The sequence below is a fragment of the Callospermophilus lateralis genome (genome assembly GCF_048772815.1).
Source record: "Callospermophilus lateralis isolate mCalLat2 chromosome 11 unlocalized genomic scaffold, mCalLat2.hap1 SUPER_11_unloc_1, whole genome shotgun sequence".
Lineage (NCBI taxonomy): Eukaryota > Metazoa > Chordata > Mammalia > Rodentia > Sciuridae > Callospermophilus > Callospermophilus lateralis.
Genome location: NW_027510153.1, coordinates 580,981 through 604,504, shown reverse-complemented (window position 1 = coordinate 604,504; position 23,524 = coordinate 580,981). Strand labels below are relative to the sequence as shown.

Below are 23,524 nucleotides of genomic sequence, written 5' to 3'. Positions count from 1 at the left end.
TTTGTCTTCATAACAGCTGCCACTCTGTCAGTTCTAGATTTTCTATTTGTCCTGTTTATTAGTTTCTATTTTTCTACTGAGAGTCTTCATCTGGTCATTCATTTTTTTTCCTATCACTTCCTTTGAACTCTTAGAAATATTTGAAATAACTTGTGTTAGTTTCTTTCTGTTTTGTAACAAAATACCATAAACAAATATCCTGACTTAGAATAGTACACATTTATTATTTTATAGTTCTGGAATTCAGAAGTCAGTAAAATCAAAAAATCAGCAGAGGTATGTTTCTTTCTGGAACATCTAGGAGATCATCTTATTTCTCACCGTTTTTTAAAGCTTCTAGAGGTTCTCTGCATTCCTTGTATCATGGCCCCCTTTCATCTTCCAAGCCCACAATGGCTGAATAGCCCTCCTCACATCTCATCACTGACACTTCTGCTTCTCTCTTCAACATATGAGGATCCTTGCAGTTATATTGTGACCACTTGGATAATCCAGGATATACTGCCTATTTTAAAAAGTCACCTAATCAGCAACTTAATTATCTCTGAAATTCTAATTCTCCTTTGCCATATTAGCTAATATAGTTACAGGTTTTAATGATTAGTACATAGACATCTTTGAGAGGTCACTATTCTGTCTCCTGTGAAATTATTTTAAAATTCTTGCCTACCAATTCTAGTATCTGTTTCATGTCGAAATTTATTTCTATTTACTGTTCATTCCTCCTGTCCTCCATCCTGATTATGAATTATACTTTATTGCTTATTTTCATGTCCAGTGACTTTCTGTTGTGTGCTGAATATTGAGGATATATTATTGACAGTTTAAAATTTACCTTCTTTTAGTAAGTTTTGAAGTGCAATTTTGTGCTGGATCAGTTTGATCCTTACAAGATTAATTTTTAATCTCTGGGTGGATTTAGAATATTTTACTCTAAGGCTACAGAAGCTGACTCTTTAGGTTCTCATACTCTTTAGGTTTGTATCAAGAACTGGGCAGAGTCTTACCTTTTACTCTATTTGCATGCCAGTTACCCTATTAGAGTTTCATGAATACTATCAGAAGATACGAGTTTGCAGAGTTAGATACAGAGAACTTCATGACATGGCACAGCAAGTGGCATGAGCATCAACATATTTGCATCACTATTCCTTGCCCCTAAATCACAGAAATATAAGGTGAATAGGACTAGATGGATGACTGTAATTGGTTGCATTACCAGAGAAGAACCTTGAGCTTAGAGAACCCAAATAGCATGTAATGTACAATAAGTATGCCTGCCCTTTACTGCTGGAGGGTGAGCTCATTTCTATCTTCTAAGGATATAAGCTGATTTGCCCTTTGCTTTGGATGGAGACAGATTGTCTTTTCCAAGGTTGTTTGTTTAAATCAAGTTACTATTATGCTAGTAGTTTAGAATGGCTTTAATGATTTCTTGCCCTATAAAAGCATGTTGGATCAGATAGTCTGGAATAAAACCCAGTTAGTGCCTGTGCTCTCAAAGAGTAAGGAAACATGAGAGACTCCTGGGATTCTTTCCCAACAGTGTGACATTTCTGGGGTAGTATTAGTTGATTTCCCATTTTCATGGTTTTATATGCATGCCACTTGGCTATTAACTGCCAGACTTTGTAGAATGTCATCCTGATCATTGCAACCTAATAATTTGACTTATTATGACCTTTATGCAAATTTCTGGAGCTCCTAATATTTGATAGCTTTTCCTACTAATTTTGCTGCCTTCCACAACTTGATTCTGTCCTTTCTCTCCTCAGCATGGCTGCTGTTCTTTGCTTGTGTGCTGTAGTTCTAAAATGCCTCAAAGCTGAAAGCCAGGGAGATAGTAGTATTCATTTAATGTAATTTCTTTCTCTCAGGACCAGAATTTTGCTTTGCTTATTTCATAACATTTGTTTCAAATATTTTGTGAAGTTTTATTTTATTTTACATTTTTTACAGTTAGCTAACTACTTTATGCTTACTATCTCATGACCAAAAGTGAAATGTTTTAACACTTTACATGATTTATGGGTATACAGCATCATGGCATGTACACTGAAAATTACTTAGAGGTATTTTTTGCTTTTTAAAAGTTCTTCAGAGTGTTATATAAATAGATACTCAATAAAATGTGTCATGTTCTTTGATATTGCTGTCATGATAACAATAAGAAAAAAGGTTACTTGATGACAGATTGGTTTGTAGTTATTTACCTCTATCAAAACATATGTCCAGTTGATCACATACTTTTTCTTTCTTTTTTTTTTTGGTGCTGGGAATTAGAACCCAGGGCACTATACATACTAGGAAAGTGATCCTATGATTGCACTACAGCACTAGCCCAGATAACATAAACATTTTTATGAACCATTACTGTTTTGAAAGAAAACAACAACTAGAGAAATTTGTAAAGGCTGCCATGATTTGAAATAGTGTCATTGTATTATATTTATTATTTCCTTATATAATTTAAATTTGTATAATAATTTATAGATTCAAAGGGGTTTTGCACACATTGTCTTAAGCTAATTTTGTATTTCTCAACAACTCTATATTAGCTTCAGCAGCTATTCCCATTTCACTGATGAGAAAATTAGATCTCAGTAAAGTAATTTCATACTTAAGATTCTAAATCCATGAAGTAGTGTTAGTGAGCTTTGGCATCACTCTGACAAAATATCTGAGAAAAACCAGTTAAAGGAGTAAAGTTTTATTTTGACTCATGGTTTCAGAGGTTTCAGTCCATAGTTGCTTGGCCCCATTGCTGTGGGTTTGTGGTGAGGCAGAACATCATGGCAGGGAAGGTGTGGTGGAGCAAAGCAGCTCACCTTGTGGAGGCCAAGAAGTAGAGAGAAAGAGAGGAGGAAGTGAGGAACAAGATATAGTCCCCCAAAATATCACATATCCAATGTAGAATATTATTCAGCAGTGTTATGGTTTGGATGTGAGGTATCCCCCAAAAGCTCATGTGTGAGACAATGCAAGAAGGTTAAGAGGAGAAATGATTGGATTATGAGGGCCTTAACCCAATCAGAGAATTAATCCCCTGATGGGGGATAAACTGAATGGTAACTGAAGGTGGGTAGGGTATAGCTGGAGGAGGTGGGCATTGAGGTGTTGCGTTGGGGTATATATTTTGTATCTGACAAGTTCAGTCTCCCTCCCTGGTTCCTGATCATCATATGAACCTCATCTCCACCATACTCTTACACCATGCCTCATCTGGAGCCCAAGGAATAGAGTTGGCCTTCTATAGACTGAGACCTATAAAACCATGAACCCCTAAATAAACTTTTCCTCTTCTAAAAAAAAAAAGATATAGTCCCCAAAGGCACATTCCCTAAGAGTCCTCTCCCTTCAAGTAGGTTCTACCTCCTGTAGTTTTCCTCCACTCCACAATAGTTCATTTATCTGTGAATCTGTCCATGGGTTAATCCATTGTTAAGGTTAAAATCCTCATGATCAATCACTGTCTAAAAGTCCCACTTCTCAACATTCATGCATTGGGAACCAAACCTTCAACACATGACATTTGGGGGATATGACAGATCCAAGCTATAACAGGAGTAGAAGAGCTAAGGGTAAAAATTGAGACTTTAAATAAAGTTTACTGCTCTTTGTGCATATGTGGGTTGCCCAATTTATTTTATATGAGCGTATATAATTTATATTCACTTCATTTATTTTTTTCTTGTTGTTTGATCTGGAGCTAAAAATTTAAATCATAATAGGGTGAGATCATATATAGATATAAATTTTTAAACTTTATGATCTTTTACATATTTGAAACTTTTAAAATTTTTAAAATAGCAAATCCTTAGTGAAGGCATTAAAAGAATGTTTTTGTATGACTTTATTCAGTAATTATTTAAATTTTCAGTTGGATAATTAGGTTCAATCTATTGTGTAAAAACTTGTTGAAGATTGTTTATTGACACACTCTTACATTGGAATTGTTATATTGGTATTAATATTTTAACATTTAATTTACTTTAAATCACATTTGTAGTTTAAAACTGCTTTAGTGATTATTTGCCCTGTTTGCATGTATAAAGATGATACCATTGTAATCACATTACATGCTTATTTGGGTAACATATCTTTGTTTAAAGATAAAGAGTTGGTAAAAATGGGAGTTCATAATCCACTTGAATCAAATGTATGAAATATGATATGTCAAGAGCTTTGTAATGTTTTGAACAACTAATAATAAAAAAATTTTAAAAAATAAATTGAGTTGGAAGTGTTGAACATTTGGAGTATATGCTTGAATTATATTGTCTATATAATCTATATGATCTGGGGGTATGTCAAAAGTACTACTTCAGTGAGAGAACTTTTTGGTAGGAGATGTTAATTTTTACCAGTTTGTGGTGTTTGATCTTGATTTGAAAGAACCTAGCTCTATCAACAAATAAAATAATTATTTACTTCCCAAGAAATCCCAGAAAATAATTTTTGTTAGAAGAAAATATAGTCTGTATATGAAAATCTTTGAATGTTTTTCTTATCAAAATACAGAAAACTGTCTTTGGATTCACTGGATTTACTTATTAACATAAATATAAGTTTGCTTTTCACTCCTTCCCTCAGATAGGGAAATCTTTGGAAATCATAAAAGCAAGTGAATATGACAAAAACTTATCTTGAACCAATTTTGCAGAAGTACTTTATAAATTTAATCTTTTCTTCTTGTTCATAATACTATTGCCATACTACACTTCAAGTCTCTGAAAACTTATTTGTAGTTCTACCCTAATCAATTACTAGTTACATGACCTTTCCTGGCTCAAGTTCCTAATATTGAACAAAAGCTATAGACAAACTATAGTTTCTTGAAGTTTCAGCATTCTATCATTTTAAGTATATTGTTGCTTTAGTTCAAATACATTATCAAAATAGTTTTCAAAATATATTGTATAGCATGGTGAATATAATAATAGCTGTTTGTTTACAACATCAATTCCTAAACCTCAGCTTTCCAAGAGTCAGTCTTCCCTGTATAGGGATAGTCTACTCATAGTTCCCATTTTTTCATTCTTCTGCTTTTTTAAAGTCATGTAAATAAAAACTAAGGACCTTCTAGGGACTGATATAGCACTATATAATATGACTATAATCCCTTCTTTCCACATTTTGACCTCATCCTCTGTAACTCTTGCCCCTAGCTCTGTCAACTACAGCCACATTGGCCCTTTTTGCTATCCCTGTAGTACATTCACATTCTTCTTCAAACATTTGTACTTTGAGTTTGTTCTGCCTCTGGTATTTTTGCTCCACTGTATCTGCCTGATTCCTTTGCCTTCTTCATGTGTGTGTATGTGTGTGTTCATTCTCAGTGAGATCCACTTTAACTAACTTAATAAAATCAAAACTGCACACACCTTTCTCTGTCACTCTTGAGTAAATTATATATGCCTTTTCCCAAATCACGCACAAATTCATGACTGTATTGATTGGCTTTGCTGATACAAAATTCAGTCTGATGGCACACAGTTTCCCTAGGATAACTGAATGGAGCTATTGACAATATCTTAGAACATCGGCATATTCTAATTTGGAAGTAAAGTCTGATTTTTTAGAAATTGGTGGATGCATTTCACAACTCAGTTATGTTCTATTAGAATGAATTCATGTACTTATTTTTCATGGGTGTATATTATTTGTTGAAACTCAGATATTTTCTTTATATTTTCTTTACTTGTGTTGTTTTCTTATTACTGAGTTTTGAGGATTTTTTTTTTGTATTTCTATCGTATGGTAACTTTAATTTTTCCAGGTTTGTCTTTCTATTCTCTTAATGGTCTCACAAAGTAAATTCCTTTATTTTGAAACAGTTATATTTTCATTTTCATTTAGTTGAATATATTTTTGGTTTTTCTTTTCTTCTTTAATTCTTCTTATTTAGAAGTGTGTTACGTAGGTTCAAAATACTTGGGTATTTTCTAATGATTTTTCTGTTGTATTTTGATAACACAATTCCTGAGAATATTGGTTGTATGATTTGGATTTTTTAAAAATCTATTGGAACTTGCTTTATGATCCCAAATATAGTCTCTATTCTTAAATATCATCTACTTAAATTTTTATTTTTTTAGAACATTGTTGATTTGTTTGCAAACAAGTATGAACAATGAAGGCTTACTTTTAAGCTTAGAGTTGCCTTTAGCTACTGTTCGTTTTACTTCACTGCTGTAGTATTGTCTTCTGAGTACTGGCCCAGTCTTCTACCCAGGACTCTACTACCTGACAGCCTATGTCTGCATTCTGATGGGGATGGGCAGAACTGTGACCTGTTCCTGAACAAAGCCTTGAGGCTCTCGGAAACACAGGGGAACATGCTGGAGAAATGCTAGCTGAACATGAGCAAGGTGTGGACCCCTGCTCGCTGGCTGCAGGGGGCTGCTCTTAGGAAGACCCACAGTTTTTCCAAAGAGAGATGCAGGGGCCAGCACTCCTGAGTGGTGTAAGCAGACTGGTGAACTCAGTTCCACCTGGGTTCCCCTTTTAAATGTGAATTCTCAGGTCCACAGATTCTACTAAATAGACAGGTGGGGCCAGGTGATTTTTTTTTTGAGGCAGCATTTTGACATGTTGCTGAGGTTGGCATAGGTGTGTACCACCATGCTCACCTTTTCCAGGTGACTCTTATTCCCACTAAATGTGAGATGCATTGGCCTAGGACACAACTGTTGAAAAACTCTCCAGTCAAAACAGAAAAAATTAGAATGACATTTGGACTATTATTGAACTTCAACCCACTTGGCAAGTGAATTTGACTTTGAACATTAATTAGCAAGGGTAATTAATTTGGAGATTTTGAGTTCTCCCAAGTAATTTTATAATAAGAAGGCATTTTGATTCAAATTTAAGCTGCTCTGATTTGTGACATTTTATATAAGAATGTCTCCATATTGTCACTGACTCTCATCTCAAGACCTCTAGTGGACAATGTGGCTGCATGTAGTTGAAGGTGGGTGGGAAATAGACAGGAAGACTTTGAGCTGAGGGGTGGGTGGCTTTGGAATTTAAGGAATGTTTGGCTGTGACCCATCTTGGAGGCTTGCAGTTCATCAGGCACAGGTGTGGCCATCACTGGAGGCTTGCTTGGTCAAAGGCTTAGCAAGCTGATGGGACTGAGCCTAGGGTCCTGGGGAGTGGGCTACCAGAGAGTCTTGTTTTCTCCCATCTCCTTCCACATGATGGCCTCCACAGGTGAAGCCCCAGGTTACGCCTGCTTCCTCACTCCTCCAGCAAGAAGTGCTGCAGTTGGCTGGTGGTCTGGGGAAAGAATGAGGCAAGTGCACGGGGTCCCTGTCTCTATCCTTTGTCTTGAGAGCCAGGGCAGCAGTCCTGGGCATGGTGTGCATCTTCTCTGCACAGGGGGAAGAGGCCTGCAGGTCCCAGGACTGCCCGCTGCTGAGGGTGCACGGAGTCCTACGGCCATATCCTGCAGTCCCGGCTTCTTCAACGTGGTTTCTGTCTGCTCTGATATGGGTGGGTTCAGGTGGGCAAGCACCACTCATGACTGGTTTGGAGGCTCCACCCTCCTCAGAAGCAGTGTGGCCGCCCCTCGTTCCCCTTGGGGGCCTGGTTCCAAGACCCCTCTCCCCACAGACAGGACCTGTGGATGCTCAAGTACCTTACAGCAAATGGCCAGGATTTGCACATAATGTAGGCACCCTGTCCCGAAGACTTAAATTCACCTCCAGAGGACTTAGGAGACCTAACCCAGTGTGATGCATGTAAATATGGTTTTACTGTATTGTTTAGGGGAAAATGATAAGAAAATGTATATGTTCAGTACAGATGCAATCCCACCACTATCCCCCAATCCAGGTCTCTGTCTGGGTTCAGTTGAATCCACAGACAAGAACCAGGGACACAGAGGCCGTCGGGCCATGCCCTTTCTGGTTTCTCCAGCAAAGTGTGTGTAGCAACTGCTCACTGCAGGACACCTGAGACTGCCACTTCCCTGACCTTGGTTGAGGTGATGAAATAGACAACCCCTCCCTGTCTCCGGGTGGATACTCTGTGACACCCTCCAGCCAACTCGGGTATAAGTTAAACAGGTTTTTGCTTTTTTCTGGAAATACTCCCTGGAGCTCTTCCAGGAGACGTTTCCCCTTAGAAACTTAGTGACATCTAAGACACTTACCAGATAGCAACACAGGAGTAAAGTCCCAGGAGGATTCCACTCTGGAACTTGAAATTTCTGTTGTTTTCATTTTGGCATATGAACTCCACACATTCTTCAAATGTTCTATAGGTAAAGCCTAAAAGAGAAAGCAGCAGGAGAGCGTGGCGGGTAGGTGGGGGTGCTTGTCCTGCTGGCAAGGACAACTGTCTCCACAGACACTGTGGAGACAGTTGTTTCTGATTGCTATGAGCCAGAGGGTCCTGTGAACTTCAAGAACAACAGTCCTACACCCGCTGTGTTGCTGAGTCCCTGCTATCATGGAATGTTGTAGGTTCACAACGCAATTCCACAGCAGAGACCAGGCAAGAGCAGATTCTAAACCAACCTTTCCTGGCCTGAGCACAAAGAGGACCTTAGTGTGGCCTCTCCCCAACCTTCCCAGCCAGGCTTCCAGACTGGCAGCAATATGTGCAGCCCTTTCTAAAATGCATGTGTGGAGAACAGCCCCCCGCTGATCCTGCTGGTGAACTGTGCACCAAGGGCTGCCCACTTGCAGTCAACACAAGGTCTTCAGGTTCACCAACAGCTGTTGGTGCCTGCCACTCTCATCATTAGCAACCCAGTCCTTTAATCTAAAGCACAAAGTCTTTAAGAATACCCTAGTAAACATGAAGCCCTCCCAGCACAATGTGCATGGCCAGATAGGCCTGTCAGCTTCAGGGTAAACTGAGCTGAGAGTGTAACTGACAGCTTAGGCCAAGGCTTCCTCCAGACTGGATTCTCCTTCTTGCTGTTCCTCAACAATCCTGCCACCTGCCAGACTGCTCGTCAGCACAGCCACCAACCTCTCCATCCCTGTCATATCCATGCAGGCTGAAAACTTGCAGTCTCAAGGCCTCAGCCCTGGGGCTGCCTCACCACACAGTACAGGGGCCACACCCACCTTCTCTTCAATTCCAGAGCTGCACTTACCAGAATACAGCATGATGTCCAAGCAGACAAAATAGAAAAATGCCTTGCTGAAGATGTGCTCTTCCACCACAGAAAGGTCCCACAGCCACCCAGCACCTGGAGCAGCTGCTTGTATCTGTGGAACAGAGAAGGCAGTAGGATCACCAAGTGGTGGATGGGGAGAAGTGAGCCCTGGTCTAGTCCTGGTCCTGCCCAGTAAAACAAAACCAAACAAACCTTAAACCCAAATTGCCATCTGTTTTGTTTTGTTTTCCAATCTGTTTTTTATAGATTCTTCTTTTTCAAATATACATTTTTTTATTTATAGATGGACACAATAACTTTCTTTCTTTATTTATTATTTAATTTATTTGTTTTTCTATTTATTTATTTATTTGGGGGTGCTAGGGATCCAACCCAGGGCCTTGTGCATGCAAGGCAAGCACTCTACCAACTGACTATAGGCCCAGCCCTATTTATTTATCTTTTTGTGGTGCTGACAATCAAACCCAGGCCTCACACACACTAGGCGAGTGCTCTACCACTGAACCTCAGCCCCAGCCTATTTTTTCATAGATTTTGAGACCAGGGTGACCATAGTCAGGCCAAACTGGCCTTCAGTCCTGGTTTCTATTGTCTGGGCATTTTCCTTCCTATGAGACATTTCCCTTTCCTGCCACCTGTCAGGGCTTGGAGTCCTGATTCCAAAATAGGGATGATCAGTCTCATGGCCAGAGCAACCAAATTAGAGATGATGCTTATGAATAAATTCTGTTAAACAGATGTATCCAAAGGCAAAAGAAGAACACTAACTGTCCCATTTATTGGGAACTGGACTCCCTGTCCTGCCCTATGGACCAGGATAAAAATGAGCCCTGAACATTCAGCAATATGACTGACTTTGGAAAATAAATAGGTTTCAAGATAAATATCTGCTTTTCAGGAAGAGCGATTTACAAAGTCTGCAGAGGACCAGATAGTGTTTATTGGGATTCCGAAGCAGTGACCACAACTTATGGGCTCGAGAGCCTGGGAAGAAAACAATTCCGGTGTTTGGGGGCATTATTTGTGTCTTCATTTCCCTTCTCACCCACCAGCCCTTACCTAACTCGATGGCCAGGTCCAGGTGGCCCATTATGTATTTGATGTGGGCCAGTCGACCAGCCACGAGGGCCACGATCTCAATGCCTTCGCCCTTCAGCGGGAGGTTCACGATGTGCTCTATGGCCATCAACTCATACTTGAACCACATGCCCTGGCAGCCAGCCAGCTGGTGGTAGAGTGAATAGTCCAGGTAATCATTAATGATCTGAAATGGCATCAGGGCAGGGGAGAGGAGAAAGCCTAAGGTGGTCCCCAGACCCAAGACCAGGCACATCACCTGGCACCTGCCATTGAACCATGGGTTATCAAGCCTGGGAATAAAGCTGGTCACAGGCCAAAGCCATGGGTTTCCTGAAATCAAACTGAGTTTCTACCACCTATTTGCTGGGGCATCCAAGGCAAGCCCCATGGTCCCTCTTGCCTACATCCCTTAAACAAAAGGCAAATGTTTAATTTTTGTGAAACATAAAAGCAATAGCAAATCTAAGTAAATGATTGCACAACAGAAAACCTGAAAAGGTCTTTTAAAAGAGAATCACCTGTTAAGCTTCTCCCTTTTGCCCTCATTCTCTGGGTATATTGTGCACATTTCCAGAGGTAACCTGTGTGAACCTGCGCCAGAATAAAGGCTGAAGCAGTGTCAGAATCTAGTATCTTCTGTGAATCCAGACATTAAGCTATTTGCCAAATTTTAATACAACGTCGTTGTATTTTGTTTGTTTGTTTGGGGAAACAGAATTCTTTTAAAAAATAAAAATGTTGCCAGGTGCAGTGGCGCACCTGGAATCCCAGCAGCTCAGGAGGCTGAAGCAGGAGGACCCCAAGTTCAAAGCCAGCCTTAGCAACTTAGGAGACTGTAAACAACTTAGTGAGATCCCTCTCCAAAAAAAAAAATAAAATAAAATGGGCTGGTTTGTGGCTCAGTGGTAGAGTGTCCCTGGGTTCAATCCCTGGTACCAAAAGAAAGGAAAAAAAAGAATGTTAATATGTAATGAGTTTATTACTTTTATTTTAAAGTATTTTTTTATTTTTTTATTTTTATTTATTTTATTTTATTTTATTTTTTCCATCTTTCATACATTCGATTCAAGTGAGTTATGCACTTCCATTTTTACCCCAAATACAAATTGCAGAATCACATATTAAAGTATTTTTGAATTGTGGCAATTTTTGTTTTATGATAATATCAACAGATACAACTCATAGAGAAAAGCCACTTGGAATCCTTGATCATTTCTAAGAGTGTGAAGTTGGAGAAGGGCAGGGCACTCCCGGCCAGAGCTTCTCCAACCCTCTCCTGACTTGGAGTCTCCTCTCCTGCGACTGAGAGCAGCTAGGAAAGCGCCCTACCTGGAAGCCGTTCTGCGTCTCCAGCGCGGAGTTCACCTGCATTACAGCCGCCAGGTAGCCATAGAACTTGTAGTGGAAAAAGTAATTGGAGCTGTAGATCCGCCACAGCAGGGAGAAGCAGGCGGTCTGCCGGTAAAGCTGGGCCAGCCTCCCCTTCCTGTGCAGTGGAGGGGGCAGGGCATGGGCAAGGGGGTGAGGCCGAGGCTTGGAGCAGGCTCCCGAGGGGCCCCGTGGGCAGCCCGGTCTGGGTGGGCGCTCGCTGGATAAGGGACATGCGCGTCGTTCATCACTTTTGGGTCTGGAATGACCACCCTTCTAGCTGAGGAAGGAACGACAAACCCCAGCTCTGGACCAGCCACACAGGCTCCCAGGCTATTGCCTCCACCGCACCCCGCGGCCGGGAGCCAGGGCTCTGCTCCACGGAGCCCAAGGACGCTCAGGACACCCTCGTTCCAGCAGTGGGACGCAGAGGGCCAAGGCTGCAACTCCCATGGGTCTCACCATTCACTAGAACGGTGGGGGGGGGGGGGGAGAGGGGTAGAGATGCGGGGTAGAGATGGGAGATTCTGGGTCCTTTCCTTTTGACAGGGATGGACGACAGGGCAGGATCCCTCTACCGCTAACGCGGGGCACTCGTCAGTAATGAGGAGCGGTGGCCGGGACCCAGGGTCCTGTCTGCCCTGTCGCCTGGTGGGTGTGGCAAGGTAACAGCGACCACAGCTCCTTCTTCCCAATGCTTCTCTACTTTTTCTCCTTGTACAGGTATTTCTTATTCCTTTTATTAAACATGGTTGCCAACTTGGGTCATTAAGTTTAGCCAACGAAAATACAGGATCCCAGTACGTTTGAGTTTTGTTAGAATGCCTACGCTCTGAGTAGCTCATGTCACACACACTGTCATCAGAGACTCCAGCACAGCTGCCCACCTCTGCCCTGAGGCCTCTCAGAGATCCCTGTTAAGCTCCTGCCCTCCCCTCTGCCTCCAGGAGCCCACCTCCATCTCTGTAAAGGAGCTGGCTCATCTCATTGCCACCCAGGGAACCCCACATCTAAGGGCCACTCTGGAAGCTGGGAAAGCAGCTCTTGGTGAGATTAAAAGAGCTGGAGCAACCCGCCATGCTGCATCTTAGGCATAAGGTACAAGAATAGCACTAGGGTCTCTCTCAAAATGGAAGAGAAGTCCTCTGTAGGCTCTGCAGGCCACCACCCAGTGACAGCCTCCTTGTATGAACTGCCAACAGGTGGAAGACGCTGGACACTCTTATTATTATGGAAGTTGTCAGACCTGTACTTGGCAACAAGAGTATAATGAGCTACCTGCGCTCAATACCCAGCTTCTACAATGGTCAATCTTCCTGCCTCACCCATCTTTCCACCCACTCTCTCTCTCCCCCATTATCATGTTTTATAATGCAAAATTTCCACCCACTGAAATGCACAAATCTTTTATTTTTAAGAGTTTAAAATTATAGTGCATTTTGCTTTCTGTGGACTGTGTTCAGAATTACTTATAGTTTTCTTTTTTTTTAATTTGTTCTTTTTAGTTATGGCTGTGGAGTGTATTTTCACATATCATACATACATGGAGTATAACTTCCCATTCTTGTGGTTGAACATGTTCTGTATTCATATATGAACATGGGGAAGTGATGTCCCATTCATTCCACTGTCTTTCTCATTCCCATTCCCCCTCCCGTCCCCTTCTCCTGCCTGTCCAATTGGGTTCTCCACCCACCCCCACCCCCATTGCAAGTCACCATCTGCATATCAGAGAAAACACTTTTTGGCTTTTTGTTGTTTGGGATTGGCTTATTTCACTTAGCATAATAGTCTCTAGTTTCATCCATTTACCATCAAATGCCATAATTTCATTCTTTGTGGCTAAAATTGTGTACATTTTCTTTATCCATTCATCTGCTGAAGGACACTTAGGTTGGCTCTATAGTTTGGCTATTGTGAATTGAGCCATTGATATGGCCATGTCACTATAGTATGCTAATGTTAAGTCCTTTCAGTATATGCCAAGGAGTGGGATATCTGTGTCAAATGGTGGAAAATGGAAATTCCAAGTTTTCTGAGGAATTGCCAAACTAGTTTCCAGAGTGGTTGCACCAATTTTCAGTCCCACCACCAATATATGAATGAACCTTTTTCCCCACATTCTCATGATATTTATTGTTATTCTTGATAATTGCCATTCTGACATGAGTCAGATGAAATCTCAGAGTAGTTTTAATTTGCATTTCTCTAATTGCTGGTGATTTTGAACATTTTTTTCATATATTTGTTGACCAATCCTATTTCTTCTTCTGTGAAGTGTCTGTTCAGTTCCTTAGCCCAATAATTGATTGTGTTATTTTTGTTTTATTTTGTTTTGTTTTGTTTTTTTGATGTTAAGTTTTTTGAGTTCTTCATATATCCTAGAGATTAATGATCTAGTTGAGGTGTAGGTGGCAAAGATTTCTCTCTCATTCTGAAGGCTCTCTCTTTATGTTTTTGATTGTTTCCTTTGTTGTGAAGAAGCTCTTTAGTTTGATACCATCCCATTTATTGATTCTTGATTTTACTTCTTGTGCTTTAGGAGTTTTATTGAGGAATTTGGTTCCTAAGCAGACATGATGGAAAGTTGGGCCTATGTTTTCTTCTAGTAGGCACAGGGTCTCTGTTCCAGTTCCTAGGTCCTTGATCCACTTTGAGTTTTGTGCAGCGTGAGAGATAGGGGTCTAACTTAATTTTATTATGTATGAATTTCTAGTTTTCCCAGCATCATTTGTTGAAGAGGCTATCTTTTCTCCAATGCATGTTTATGGTGCCTCTGCCTAGTATGAATAACTCTGTTTATGTGGGTTTGTTTCTGTGTCTTCTATTCCTGTTCCATGGGTCTTCATGTCTGTTTGGGTGCCATGCTGTTTTTGTTACTGTAGCTCTATAGTATAATTTAAGGTCCGGTATTGTGATGCCTCCTGCTTCACTTTTCTTGCTGATTGTTTTGGCTATTCTGGGTCTCTTAATTTTCCAAATAAATTTCACGAGTACCTTTTCTATTTCTGTGAAGAATGTCATCAGAACCTTAATATGAATTACATTAAATCTGTATAGCACTTTTGGTAATATGGTCATTTTGACAATATTACCTCTGCCTATCCAAGAACATGGAGCTCTTTCCATCTTCTAAGATTTTATTCAATTTCTTTCTTTAGAGTTCTGTATTTTTCATTGTGGAGGTCTTATGTTTCTTTTATTAGATTGATTCCCAAAAGTATTTTTGAGGCTATTTTGAATGAGATAGTTTTCCTAATTTCTCTTTCAGTTTATTCATTACTGATGTATAGGAATGTCATTGATTTATGGGTGTTAATTTTGTATCCTGCAGCTTTGCTGAATTCATTTATGAGTTCTAGAAGTTTTCTAGTGGAGACATGAGGAATCATGTCTTCAGCAAACAGGGATAGTTTTAGTTCTTTTCCTATTCCCATCCCTTTAATTTCTCTCTCCTGCCTAATTGCTCTGGCTAGAGTTTCCAGGACTCTGTTGAGTAGAAGTGGTGAAGGAGGGCAGCCCTGTCTTGTTCCAGTTTTAGAGGGAGCAAAAGCACAAATCTTACCAGTATAATTTGACCATGGCACCCCGTGTCCTCATCGGACTACCTGGATGGGCAGTAGTTTGCTCTTTGGCAGATGTCCCTAGGTTGGGACAATGCCCAGAGCCTCAGTAATGAATAGAAGTGGGCTTGAGACTGAGATTCTGGGCTGGCTGGTGCTGGTTTCAACAGTGTGGCCTGGTGGTGAGAGGTTACAGCAGAGGAGGCCACTGGAGCTCGCTCTGCAGAGGGACCCTCATACTTTTGTCATCTAAACTCCCTCTGCAAAAGCTGCCTGTGAGGTGCTGTGGGACCCAGCCCTGGTCTAGAAGCCCCTCCTAGACGCTCTTCCTCCCACTAGTTAGAGCTAAACAGGGGTCCTGGCGCCCCCTAGAGGCCGGGGCTTGGGGGCTGACCTGTGTGGTGTGGGGTCTGCCTTGCGGTCCCCCAGCTCCCCCTTACCCTGGAGGGGAGCTGTCCGAGCCTTGCTGGTTCAGGTAATGGAAGTGTCTGTTCTTCTCCACATGGGTTTGGAGGAACAGGGAGATCATGTTGTAGGGGAACACGTGGTTGAAGAGCTTCAGCGCCTTCCTCAACATCTTCATGGCAAGCACCATCTGGCCCATGTTAAAACAGACCTGGAGGCAGCCAGAGGGAAGAGGAGAAACCAGGAGTCTGGGTGGGCCTGAAGGTTCCAGCCACAGATGGCGGGATGCTTACAACACAGCTCCTCTGTGGCCCGGAAACAAACCTCCTGTGGGGTGGGGTGCATGGGGGGTGTAAACTGTAACTGCTGGCTGGATAACTGCGTGAAGGAAGCTGCAGCCTAGGTTTAGCATTTGGCGTCTTGCTCGTGTATCATGAGCTCACGTTCATTCCTAGAGGTTGTTGAAAGGGTTCACTGAGCTGTCGGCCCTGGACAGCGAGCTTGTGCGGTAAGCGACAGTGAGGGCTGGGGGCTCGGGGCTCAGGCGGGACTCTGGTGTGGGTGGCAGGAGGACTTGGGAAGCTCAAAGGTGACTTCTGCCAATGACCACTGAGTCATGCCTCCAGTGGCTTCTTACCTGGCCTTTGAGACTGTAAAATGTGGCAGACTCAAAAGTCCTTCTCCAGGACTTTTTCTGCCTGAGAATTTTCAGCAGCTTCTCTCCCTCGTTCAAGTACATGTATGCCTGCAACCAGCACAGAGAGAGTGGCCCTGAGCCAGTGGGACAGACCCCTGAAGGGACACAAGCCCCCCCACAACCCCCGCAGTATGTGGCGGAGGAGAGGAGGCAGGCACCACTATGGGCCTCTCCTGTCCCCAGCCCCACTGAGGACAATGACTGGCAAGCAAGCTCCAGGCAGCAGCTGCTGGGCAGAGCTCCCTGTCGCATGCTCCTGGTTGCAGGATCCCTCAGCCAAGAGGACCCACTAGCAGTCCCGACTTTCCTCCTGATGCTGCAAGTTTTAACTGCCCCCACTGCCTCTTCCGAGGCCATCTCTGGGAGGCAGCAGAGGAAGGTGAGCCCAAGCAGCTCTCCTCACTTATCGCGAGCCTCCAGGGCGTGAGCAAACACCAAGATAAGATCAGACCTGAAGAGGAGCACGGGGGAGGCGGCACAGCCAGCCTCCTGCAGCCAAGGGAGGCCAGGAGGCACGTGAGGAGGCAGCTGCAGTCCAGCCAGCCAGCCAGGTTCTCCTTGGCAGGGTGCACTGGGACCTTGCACCCGGCCCCTGCTGTCAGTCACTGTCTTCCTCCTCAGTCACCACTCCGTGTGGAGTGACAGGGGAACCCACAGGCTTCAGTGAGTTGGTCTCTGAGGCTACCTAAACCTCTGCTTCCTGGAACCCACTGGCCACCTCCTCACTGCCACCCCAGCTACATGCCTGAAATACATACGAGACTTCCATGTTTAAACACTCGAAGGGCTGATAGACATTCTTAATGGTTTAGTTTTTAAAATTGTATATGAATCCAAGGTATGAATGTTGATTGGACTGCTGTGATGGACAGCAACTTTAAAACAGACTAGACCAGCACTGTGGCCAAGGACTGGGGACACAGCTGCTCAGGTGTGTGGAGCTTCTGCAGCTGCTGGAGGCAGATGAAGCAAGGCCCAGAGAGACCTTTCCTCAAATTCCTTCAGGGAAGGTTAGTCGGCTAGCAGCTCCAGGAGGCCCTAAGGTCAGACAGGTGGAGAAACACTAGGTTCCTCAGCCCAGCCTGCCTGCCCTGCCCCATCCTCCTGAGGCCTACAGGTGTCTCAGCATATCAGAGCACCTGGAATGTCTGCAGTAAAAAACCTTCTCAGCCAAGCCCAGCTCAACCCAAGTTGCTTAGCAGTGGATCATTTCAATGTCATTCTAAGGTCACATTGCCCTGGAGCCTTATTTATAATTATCCTGGAGACACATTCTTTTGTGCTTTGGGGCCTAAAGCTATATGTGATGATTTTAGCACAAATTGCATCAAGAAAAAGTGGAGGAGACCTTTTTTAAAAAATATTTTTTAACATATTGTTTAGTTGTCAAAGTGTAAGGGTCTGGCGAAACGTCGGAGGAAGAGACCACCAAGAGACTGACTCATGCAATTGCAGAAGGGGGTTTATTGGGGATCCATTCCAACGCGCTGGGGCTCCCGGCCCACTCAAGAAGGGTGAGCAGCCAAGAGCCCCAAGCAGGGGTTGAGCAGAGCTTAAGTACACTTCTTGGGGAGGGCGGGGGCTTTGCATACATCAGAACAAATCAGCATGAGGCGCGGGAAAATTGAACAACAAATCTGAGACATGATTAGTACATTCATTAGCGGGAACAGATTGGGCAGGGGTGATTGGTTATTCCTAAGCAGGTACACATTCAAACTGATTGGTTCGGGCCCTGTATGCTCTAGGCTATGAATCAGCAAAATAGCCTAGTAGGGCATTGTCTTAACTGCCTCAGGGTGTAGCAGAGGAATTTAACAATACCTGGTCCTTCACTTTTTAACTTCAATTTCTTTTACTCTTACATTCCCCACTCCTTTTTCCGACTACTTTTAATCTTAAAAGTGATAGATCATAATTATTGAGGGGTCTCATTTTTCATTTCTGCCAGTGGAGCATATTGCTGCCTGATTACCATGAGTTTCACTTGTCCTATCTGAGCCTGGAGGAAAGAAACTATGCGGTTAAGCACACAGGGATCCACAGTCAGTAACAGCATAAGAATGATCAAGGGTCTGGCTAGGGCTGATAGGAGTGTAGTTAACCAGGGGGACTGGGCAAACCAAGACTCAAACCACCCTTGTTGAGTTTCCCTTTTTCTTTGGCGCTCTTCAAGGCGTTTTTTTAATTTACTCATAGATTCTTTTACAACTCCAGTATGGTCAGTATAAAAACAACATTCTTCCCTTGGTGCTATACAGAGGCCTCCTTCCCTCATAAAGAGAAGATCTAACCCCAGCCTGTTCTGCAAAACAACCTCAGAGAGAGAAGTTAAAGATTCTTGCAAGGCTGTGATAGAAGTCTCTAATGTTTTCAAGCCCTGATCTATCACTGTTTCTAACTGGGCCATTTGTTGTGACCCCCAGATCATAGCAGCTGCTCCCGTACCTACTCCTGCAGCAGCTCCTATCCCCAACAATATGGCTAGAGTGAGGGACACTGGTTCCTGGTGGAAACGGGTTATTTGTCCCCCTACTAGACCTTCAAATGATTCTGCATCATGAAAAAGCACCCTGGGGAGTACTTGCACCATCACACAATAATTTACTGAGCTGTCAAACACCTGGACTGAAATGCAAGGAGTTAATCCTGAGTCACATGCCCACCAGGTTCCTTTCTCAGGGACTAGAAAGCCCTGCGTGACATTGATTTCTCCTATCTGGGTGCATATGTGCTGTTTACTTTTGGGTGGGGACCCTAGACATAAACCTGTCCTGGTTACTTCTGGGAGAGTTAACTTTGGATTTTTGCCCCAACTACAGGTGGAACTCTGCGTCTTCACAGCATAAGTCCCATTAACTGCTATTCCTTCATAATAAGGGGGCGCGGCAGAGAGGCATAGCCGGCAGGATTGGGTGAGGTCTGGCTGTGTGGAATTCAGTACCGTGAAGGTTCCTTTAATTAATTCCCAGGGGGAGGGGTCAGCTATACTCCGGACTGGGGAAGTAGACAAAGACGGAAACCTGGAGGATTGAGATACAAGAGGGGTTCTGGTAGTTCTAAGCAAAGGGGGTTTGGGATGCTTAATTCCTGGCTTGAGGGGATTGGGCCCTATTGTGGGATTTTCTTCCTGCTTAAGTCTGTTGAACCAGAGACCAAAGTCATAAGTGGGGCCATAAACATAGAACCGCATTCCCCAGTTATTTCCTGTAAGCCATGTTGTCCTGAGGTAGCCCCTTGCTTTGGAGATGAAAGTTATATTGAGGGGGTTACATAGAATATTTTTTTTCACAGCGAGTGTTTGACACTCGGCTAGTTAAACAGTTCCTAGGGTGTATCCAGGTGTCATTTCGCCCTACCTGAATCATGCTGTCTGGGGAGTTTGGTTTAAACCATGCAGCTCCCATTTGTTCACAACCCCAAGATTTGCAATTGAAGTCATTGGGCCCTCCACAGATTCGGACCTGTTTGCGGCTTCGGAAATCAGCTGGGCACACATAATAATCAAGACTGGCTAGTCTACACCTATGATAGGGGCAATGACATCCATGATACATATGGTGTGGGGAATGTTGCCCTGGCTTGGGGTCAAACGGGATCTGTGTGGGGTCCTCTATGTCAGGGAGGTCCCAGTCAGAGAGGCCTGTGGCCAGTTGACAAATGTCCGGATGGAGAGATAGCCACCAAGTCCATAGGGGGCCTATATGTGAAATAGACCATACTACTTGTCCAGTGGGATTTATAATCTGCCAGTGTTGTTGAACAGGCTGATGGGGATTAGGGCTGCAGGTGGTCAGGGGAAGAATCCATAGCCCTACCCACACGACGGACACACAACTTGAGAGGGTTACCAGTCTGTTCCAGTTTCCAGCCGGAGTCTGGACAGGGCACAGGCTTGAGATGGAAGGCATGGATCCAGGGAGTGATCCCATCTACTTTTACCGCTGTAGGCGTTATAAGCAGCACCTGGTATGGTCCTTTCCAGCGGGGTTCCAGGGATGACACCTGATGTCGTCTCACGAATACGAAGTCTCCCACTTGATATCGGTGTGGGGTTCCCTTGTCTCCGGGCTGATAAGCAGTGGCCAACTGTTTCCACAGGTATCGCTGGGTGTGTTCAAGGGCTTTAAGTCTGTTAAGCAAGGGGGTGTGAAAGGAATCGTTAAGTCTCAGGGTTGGGGTCAAGTCCCTGATTGGAGGAGGGGCACCATAGAGAATTTCATAGGGGGTAAGGTTACACAAAGAGATGGAGGGGGTATTTCTTGCACGAAACAGTGCATAAGGTAGGAGCATAGTCCAATCTTTTATGCCGGTCTCCAAGCTTAATTTCGTTAAGGTCTCTTTGATGGTTCTATTCATCCTTTCTACCTGTCCTGAGCTCTGGGGTCTATAGGCACAATGTAACTTCCAATTATCCCCAGGGTCCTGGCCAATCCCTGACTTACCTGGGCCACAAATGCCGGTCTGTTATTGGAGCCCATTACCTTAGGCAGTCCAAATCTTGGAAAGATGTCTTCCAGAATCTTTTTGACCACCATCTGAGCAGTTTCTTTCTTCATGGGGAAGGCTTCGACCCATCCTGAAAAAGTATCTACAAAGACTAGGAGATACTTAAGTCCATACCTTGCTGGCTTGATTTCAGTAAAGTCCACTTCCCAGAACTGTCCGGGTCTGGTCCCTCATAAGCGCTTTCCTACAGGAAGCTTGGATGAGTATGCATTAACTAATTGGCAGACTTAACAAGCTCTGGTCACCTGCTCAGCTATTTCTTTTCTTTGTGAGCCAGTCAACAATAAGTCCTTTCTTTTGTCCTTCAAGAGTGCCTGTAACTTCTTTGAGCCTAAATGGGTGAGCTGGTGAACATCTTTGATGTAAAGTTGGGCTTTTTGGACTTGTGAACTTGGCTCTGTAGGATCCCGGAGTTCGGTGTCCATGTCCCCAGGCCATAAGTTGCCTGAATGTTCCTGCGCAGCCAAGTTTCCTGGTTGTTGTTCCCCCGGCGTGGAAACAGTTAACAGGGTCATTCCGTTTAGGGCTGCCAGCTTAGCTTCCTCATCTGCCCGTCTGTTTCCAACTGCCACGGGGTCATTCCCCTTCTGGTGCCCCGACAGTGCACTATAGCTAGTTCTTTAGGGCCTTTTACTGCCGAGAGAAGGTGGAGGATCTCATCTTTGTTCTTTATTTCCTTCCCAGGGGAGGTTAATAGCCCCCTTTGCTGGTAAGTAGCCCCATGCACATGAGCAGTGGCGAATGCATAGTGGCTATCAGTGTATATGGTGGCTCTTTTGCCTGATGCTAGCTCCAATGCTTTTGTAAGGGCAATTAGCTCTGCTTTTTGAGCTGATGTTCCTTCTGGAAGACCAGAAGACCAGATAACATTAATTTTGCTAACTACTGCTGCTCCAGCCTGCCGCTTACCGTCTTGAAGGAAGCTGCTCCCATCCATAAACCATACGACCTCAGGGCGGGGCAGTGGCTGATCCTTTAAGTCTCGTCGTACATTGGTCTCCTCTGCCAGTATGTGTTGACAATCATGAGCGACGGGTCCTGATGATTCTTCTGGCAGCAGTGTAGCCGGGTTGAGTGGAGCAGGGGGTCCCAGCGTTATTCTGTCCTTGTCAAGCAAGAGGCTCTGGTAATGGGTTATTCTGGAGTTTGATAGCCACCTGTCTGGAGGCTGATGGATGATGCTCTCCAGGGCATGGGGGGCTATGATGGTTAGCTTCTGCCCCAGTGTTAACTTATCAGCATCCTTTATTAGAAGGGCTGCTGCTGCTATAGCCCTTAGGCAATGGGGCCACCCGCTAGCCACTGGGTCCAATTTTTTTGATAAGTATGCTACCAGCCTTTTCCAAGGTCCCAAAGTCTGAGTGAGCACTCCCCGTGCTATTCCTTTCTTTTTCTCGATGTAGAGAGTGAAGGGTTTTTCTACATCTGGGAGAGCTAAGGCTGGGGCGGATAGCAGCACCTTTTTGATATTATCAAAAGCCTGTTGGTGTTCAGGGGTCCATTGGAATTGGGCATCCCCCTTTATCAGCGGGTATAAAGGGGCAGCCAAAGACACAAACCCAGGAATCCATAACCTACAAAAGCCAGCAGTCCCAAGAAACTCTCTGAGCTGTCTCTTATCAGATGAGGGCGGTATCTGCACAACAGTTCATTTTCTGGGCTCAGTAAGCCATCGTTTGCCACCCCTAAGTGAATAACCCAGGAAGATTACTTCTTGTTGACAAACTTGGGCCTTTTTGGCAGAAGCCCTGTATCCGAGCTGAGCAAGCTCGGATAATAGTGCTTGGGTCCCAGACTCACAGTTCTCCTTGGTATTGGCTGCCAGCAGCAGATCATCCACATATTGGAGTAGGGTGACTTCGGGGTGTGCAGTTCTGAAGTCGTTGAGGTCCCTGTGGAGAGCTTCATCAAAGAGAGTGGGGGAGTTTTTGAACCCCCGTGGGAGTCTAGTCCAGGATAGTTGGCCAGATGTTCCTATTTCTGGGTCTATCCATTCGAAAGCAAACAACAACTGACTGTCCTTATGCAGGGGCAAGCAGAAGAAAGCATCTTTTAAATCCAGCACAGTGTGCCATTTCTGCTCCGGATTCAGAGTGCTAAGCAAATTATATGGATTAGGCACCGTGGGGTGGATGTCCTGCACTCTGTTGTTGATCTCTCTTAAGTCTTGAACAGGACGGTAGTCCCCAATTCCTGGCTTTCTTACTGGTAACAGGGGGGTATTCCAGGCCGATTGACAGGGCCTTAGGACCCCAAGAGCCAGGTATTTCTGAATATGGGGTCTTATCCCATCCCTAGCTTCTTTGCTTAGAGGGTATTGTTTAACACTGATTGGAGAGGCAGAGGCTTTTAATTCTACTACTGCTGGAGGTTGTTTTATGGCTAGACCTAACCCAGAAGTTTCTGCCCAGGCATTAGGATAATCTTTTATCCATCTCTGGGGTAGTCTACCTGTTCGATCGGTCCCAGGGGCCGTGAAGAGTTGATGTTCATCTTCTACTGACATAGTCAGAGCCGTGACTATGGGGGTCTTTACTGAAGGGTTTAAAAACTCCACTTGGGGACCATCGGGGTTAAAGGTTATTTTAGCCCTGAGCTTGGTGAGTAGGTCCCTGCCCATTAATGGGGCTGGGCATTTTGGGATTACTAGGAAAGAGTGGTGAACTTTTCCCCTTCCTAGGTCCATAGTCCTCTTTGTTGTCCAAGCCCGATATTTACTGCCATTAGCCCCTTGAACTAAGGATCTTTTATTAGATAGAGGGCCCA

At 43.9% G+C, this 23,524-nt stretch overlaps 1 pseudogene; it reads right to left on the bottom strand.

Moving 5' to 3' along the window:
• Window positions 1-23,524, bottom strand: part of LOC143385932 (adenylate cyclase type 10-like) — a 67,142-nt pseudogene that overhangs the window by 20,605 nt on the left and 23,013 nt on the right.